A 6,748-nucleotide genomic window follows, 5' to 3' on the forward strand; every position below is an offset into this window, starting at 1 on the left:
AATAGTGTCTGACACTGGGCACTTATTAGGTGTGAGGCACTGTGCTAATAAGAATTTTACTAGTATTTACCTCATTTAAAGCTGCAACTTGTCCAAGGCACCCCAGCTAATACAATAGGGGAGAGAGGAAATATGACCTTTAAATTTTTAACTGTCCTAAGATGGGCACCTGGATGGCTCAGTCGGTTTAGCATCCAACTTCAGCTCAAGTCATAATCTAGCAGTTCGTGGTTTGAGCCCTGCTTCAGGCTCTGTGCTGACAGCTCAGAGCCTGGAGCCTGCTTTGGATTCTGTGTTTCCCCCACCCCGGCCACTCCCCCAATCATGCTCTGTGTCTCTCTCTCTCAAAAATAAACACTAAAAAAAAAAAAAAAAAAACTGTCCTAAGGAATCTGACTTAAAGCTACATGCTCACACACACAAAACCAAGAACTACAGCAGAAATTTGGGAAACACTTGCTCCTCTTTCCTCATTTTAATAGCATGTCAATTATGCTTTAATTTGCAATGATGTAAATCTGTTTGTAAATCTGTTTATGAATAAAATTGTTCACATTTCCCCTAAGTCTCTCCCAAAATTGTGAAGATTTAGGTTATTTGAAGGGATGAATTATTAGTTTGTCGGGGGCACGATCATGTTCCTTCCGGCCCTGGGTGAGCCACGTTATTCACCGTAACGGTCCTCAGAGCTTCTGAATCCCCCTCCAGGAGACTTCTCTGTGCTCATTTCTGTGGTCTTACACTCTCATCCAAAACCCAATTATTCAGTAAATGAAACAGCATCTACTATTGCAAACTAATACAAATCAATAGCCTTCTAAACATTATTATAAATAAATAAATCCTATATTCTGAGAACTTATTTTACACTAAAATATCATAGGCAACTCAGTAAAAGTAGCTGAACAAAACTTGTGGGCTCCTGGGTGGCTCGGTCAGTTGTGTGTCCAACTCTTGGTTTTGCCTTAGGTCATGATTTCATAGTTCGTGAGTTTGACCCCCCTCTCCCTCTCCCTCTCCACCCCTCCCCTGCTTGCTCTCTCTGTAAGATAAATAAACTTAGGGGAAAAAAGAATGTTTAAAAAAACAACTAAATAAAACCTGCATTCTAATTTTACTACCTAAAAAAATCGCTAACATAATGCATTTATGCCATGGTATTAGGTCATAAGGACTACTTGAAAGAAGGAAAATATTTTCTTTTAGTTTCTGGAAAAAAGTTCAATTTGACGGCAACCACAAATCAAGGTAGGGACTAACACAAAACATTAACATTCACTTTAAGCTGCATCAAAAAAGTGGTTCCCTTCCCTTTGCCTGCAGGATAAAATCCAAAAGTCTTAGCTGAGTGTCCCAAGGGTCTTTAGATGGGCCCCCAGGCCATTTTCTCAGCCTCATCATTCAGAGAACAAGTGTTTAGGTACCGCTTTAATGCTAGGCACAATTCTGGTTGTTGGGAAGAAAATAGTGAATAAAAGAAAGCCTTCTGCCCTCGACTTTAGAAAGAGTAAAGGGGAGAAAAAATAATGGCGTAGGGGGTGGTGGGGGTTAGGGTAGGCCTCTCTGCTTCACCAGATGCCTGAGGGAGACAATCATCCAGTATTTGAGAAAAGATCACACAGATGGAGGATAAAGTCCAACAGCCTGGAGACAGAAGCGTATTTGTAGTTATTTCAGAACAAGACCAGTGTGACTGAATCAGAGAGCAAATCCAGTGGTGGGAAATGTTCTGGCTTTGGGGACGGAGAGACCATATAAGAGTTCTGAGGCTATAGTCGAAGCTTCACATTTATTTTTGAGATGGGAAGCCACTGGGAATTTTAAAAGGAGGTACATCTCAGACGTGGTTGCTTTTGTTTTTTGTTTTTTAACATTTATTTTTGAGAGAGACACAGAGCGGGGGGGTGGGGTGGGGTGTCAAAGAGAGGAGACAGAATCCAAAGCAGGCTCCAGGCCTGAGCTAGCTGTCAGCACAGAGCCTGACTCGGGGCTTGACCCCACACACAGACTGTGAGATCATGACCTGAGCCAAAGTCGGCCACTTTACCGAGTCATCAAGGCGTCCCTCATTAGATTTTTAGAATATTGGCCCATCTTCTCTCATTTTACCTGTTTTCTAAATGACCTGACATTTTTGTTACTTTGCCTCTATGCCCAGTTCTTGGTTTGAATAGGCTATGCAAGACCTCACAAAACAGAGGGCAAGGGCAGAGAGGCGGCATTTTGTATTTCCCGTGTTCTCTCCCACCAAAACCTTTCTAAAACCTATCAATTTCGTTTCTCGGTTCCCAAGTCACCCTGAAGGGGCTCCCCCACTGCTGACAGCTGCACCATCAGCAAACCAGGTGCGTGTGAAGACATCTGGTGATACTCTTTCCCCAGGCACAATCCCAGGATGTATGGTTCTTGGCACTCACAGGCCGGGGCCAGGCTGGTAATCACCTTCCTTCAACCCTTCCAACACAAATACCTCATGTGCCAGGTGTCCTGCCAACATGAGAGCCCTTCCTCTGTGTGTCCACACACCCAGCAACTAGCTACTGTCTTCCTGAACCCTGGAGGGTGACTTCCTATTTGCCCAGGGACTGAAGACCAAGTCTGGTCTGGCCAAACCAGTACGTAAACTTCTCTGCCATCCAGTGGGCTGCAGCTACCCCTTCTCCAGTGAGATCTGAACCCAAATCTTAAGCCCCTACCTCCAATATGTACCCAAGAGAAGATACTCAAGTACCTTTTCCTTGGGTACTCTCCCTCAGCTCTGGGGTACCATACAGAATTCTCATCTTATTTCTTTCATCACAGTTTTACAACTTTTTCATATTAAACATCCCTTGTTATAATCACTATGTGGCTTCTGTTTCTAGATTGGACCCAGAATGGTAAGTTTCCCATCAAGCCAAGCTCAAAGCAACACAATGAAAACCAACCACTGAAAGTTTTCCTAGACATAGTCCTAGATCTGTAAAATAATTAGTATACCTGATAAAATGCAAAATATATAAAATAAACAGCTTTGAGAGCTCAAGAGATTAGAAGGCTTACAGATGCCATCTAGAGTACAAAAATGTTGGTCCTATTTGATAAACAGCATCAGCAACATCAAAAAAAATTTAATTTACTTCATTTGAAGGATTTGCAGAATATCACCTAATTAAAAATATGACCTGTCCTTTCTTGAGCCTACACTCTTATAGGGAGAACTACGCTTAAAATGATTAATCACGACTTGAAGTTTACACATTCCTGGTTATACAATGTAAAGAGGTACTATCAAGGAGATAAAAATTAATCCTCTAACTTTTGAGACATTTTCTCCCTTAGGGACACAATGTGGTTAAGAGATAATCAAAACAAAAACCAGAAACATAATAGCTAAATAAATGATGGGGGAGGAAAATGGAAAGCCAACCTACCCAGTCTGGAAGCATGTTAGAATATTTGGAAAAGAAAATACAACATTCAGTCAGAGGTGTTCTTTTTTTTTAAATTTTTCTTCATAGTTCATTTATTTTTGAGGCAGTGACAGAGCATGAATAGGGGAGGGGCAGAGAGAGGAGACACAGAATCTGAAACAGGCTCCAGGCTCTGAGCTGTCAGCACAGAACCTGACGCAGAATTTGAACCCACGAACCATGAGATCATGACCTGAGCAGAAGTCGGACACTTAACCAACTGAGCCACCCAGACGCCCCAAGTCAGAGTTTTAAAGAAATGGTAGAATAAGCTTTACATAACCAGAATGAAAGAAAACTAAATGTTTCAAGTATGGTAAATAACATGCACAAAGGTGAGAATATGTGTAGAAAGTTGGGATAATGAGTAAAGCAATTTACAACAAATCTGTCAAGCAGATTAGTAATGTCATGGTGGGTGTTACAGCAGGGTACACACCAGTCAGCCACTCTTCGATGCGAGGGCTGAAAGTGAGGGAAGGAACGTTAAAAAAGGTTGAAATAGGTATCAGGCAGGGCAGCCTGGGTGGCTCAGTGGGTGAAGCATCCAACTTCAGCTCAGGTCATGATCTCCTCAGACCCCGGAGCTTGCTTCAGATTTGGTCTTTCCCTCTTTCTGCCCCTACCCCACTCATGTTCTCTCTTCAAAAACGAATAAACACTTAAAAATTTTGAAAAAAATATAGGTATTAGGCAAATGGACTCCTCTTAGTTAAAATAATGAAGAATGGACAGATACATTTGTTACATTGTTAAGGAAAGTTGCTACATTGTGAGAAAAGCTGGTCTAGAAGTCAGGTCTAGAACAAACTGGGAGGGTAAAAAGCTAAGATATTTCATTCAAAAAGGAAAATGATCTTAGCCACAGATGAATATAAAGACGAAAGAAAACACGGAAATAGAAAGGGAATAATTTCAAATGCATGGGAAAAAATCTAACAATATAACCTGAATATATGTTCGTTCACATATTCAGGCCTAGGTCTGCACCAATCATGTGACAGGCATTACAAACTAACACAACATATAACCATGCACAAAACATTCACCTGGCACGTGGAACAGAGTGATATATAGTCTTTCACATTTCAAGAAACTTCAGTTGTTCAAAAAACATCAATTTTATTGGCCTTTTGCTTCTTTTGTCTCTTTTCACAGTATTTACAGTTTGGTAAGTTCACTTCTTGATAGCACTTCCTCCAAATAGGTTTTGAGACACAGTACAGGTTGGAAAAGGAAAGATTAAAAAAAATTCAAATCTATAAGTGATTCTATGTATTCAAAACATGAGGCAGGGGAGAATCTTGTCATGATTTATCTTCAAAAAACACTTTGGTATAACTGTATAGAAGTTAACAAGATGTTAGCTTATACGTTAAATACCAAAATAATCCACATTTATAAATTTCAACAAGAAAAACACAGACATATAATCCAAACAAACAAACCTACAACAGTGTTCCTCAGTTTGGTCAGAAATCTCAGGACGCAGAAATGTGCTAACGCAGAGAACAGTGAAAGCAAAGTTCCCACTGATATTAAAGAAAATACAGTTGAGTTTTGAGTCTTCATATACTCATTGCACCTTTATCCCTTGATCTCAAAAAAGTTTTGGAATTAGGTTAAATTTTTTTCACACTCAACTAAAAATCTGAAATGTCTTATTTAAATCTTTTTCTACCTAACACTTGAAAAGAAAGGGGTTAATAAAAATTTATATTCACACTGCAACTTTTAAAACTTGTAATTGTTTCTCATTATCTTCTTTAAATTTCCAATTCAGCAGTCTCAAAACTGTTGCCTTCCTTTCACCCCTGGAAAACTCAAAATAAAAAATACTGAAATTTTTAACATGTAATTGAATCAATTCTTTAGCAAATTTCATGAACATTTATCGCTTGGAGTTTTCTTAGTTGACTCTCCTATACATTTCTTTTCTTAAAAAAAGAGTTGGAATTAACCACTTTAAAAAAGTTAATTTTTTTGGCTCAAATGACTAAGCTTCCACATTTAACACAAAGGAAAATATTTCTTTAGTAAGTATAGTCAAGTTTCTTAAAATATTAGTTATAAAAATTTAGAAGGCTTATCTTTAGCGTTGAAGCTATTTTCTTGCAAATGGCAGCACTAACCAAATCAGTGCTCCTCAGTCATTGTAGCAGAATCTCTTCAGAATGCTTTCTAGGCAAATACTAAATACTAGGTCTGATCAATATATATGCAATTAGAAGTTAATTATCTGATGATATATATTCATTTCCTCTGCCTTCATTAGACTTTGTCTAACAGAAGATTTGGCTAAGCCTGGAACATGATCAACCCAGATCCACTTCATGTTCATCTACTTAAAATCTGCATTTTTGACATCCATACTTCCATCATCAAAGTAATGCCATGTTTGATTGTATGCAAACTGTTTGTTTTGAAGCAGGTCATAATCAGAAGATAGAATGCTGGTGTCAGAAATACCTCCACAAACTAAAGAAAACAAACTTAATGAGAAGTGACTCTCAAACTGGGGGGAAACAACTGCATGATGGCTACTCCCGAGTTGAGAAAAAAATGACAGTATTCAACCTATAGTCTTTCATGTGTAAGTTCTATAGCAAAGGTTTATACATTTGGGGGAAAAAATTCTTCAACACAATGTACTTAGAAATTCCTATTTGATAGTAAAGCTACCTAACAAAGATGCTACAATCTGGGCATGTTAATTCGTACTATTTGTATAAACACACAGACATTCTTTCATTTCATCTGGCTTTTAAAATATGCTTTCTGACTTAATTCCTAGTGTTGCTGATAAAGATGCTTCCTTGCTTATTAGAAGTTTACTGGGTAGAAACTGCAAAATTACAGAGCTCAGTTCAGTCCCAGCTAGAGAAAGACTTGAGACTACAGATTGCTTTAGAGTTAGTTCAGTTCTTACAAAACAGCTTTATCATAGAGTTGCTTTTGGAATTTCCATATTCATTTTAAGTTTACTTATCAAATTGCATAGAGTAACTGGTCACTGATCTCATAGATTTTATTAGTTTGAGCTAGCCCCCAAACTAAAGTCTGGGAAAGAATCTAGTATCAAAATAATAACTTCTCAAATGTATACCCCCCAAATGCTTTATAAACTGTCAAGATCAAGATTATCTTACACAAAGAATCAAAATCAAAACATTCATTAAATCATGTTTTCTCCTGGATTTCACAACATAAAACATTCCTTTTAGCAGTGCATCACCCCATTATTAAATTAATGTTATTTGCAAATACAACATCTTAAATACTTATGAAAATTAAAA

This window comes from Suricata suricatta, chromosome 14 (genome assembly GCF_006229205.1).
Source record: "Suricata suricatta isolate VVHF042 chromosome 14, meerkat_22Aug2017_6uvM2_HiC, whole genome shotgun sequence".
NCBI lineage: Eukaryota > Metazoa > Chordata > Mammalia > Carnivora > Herpestidae > Suricata > Suricata suricatta.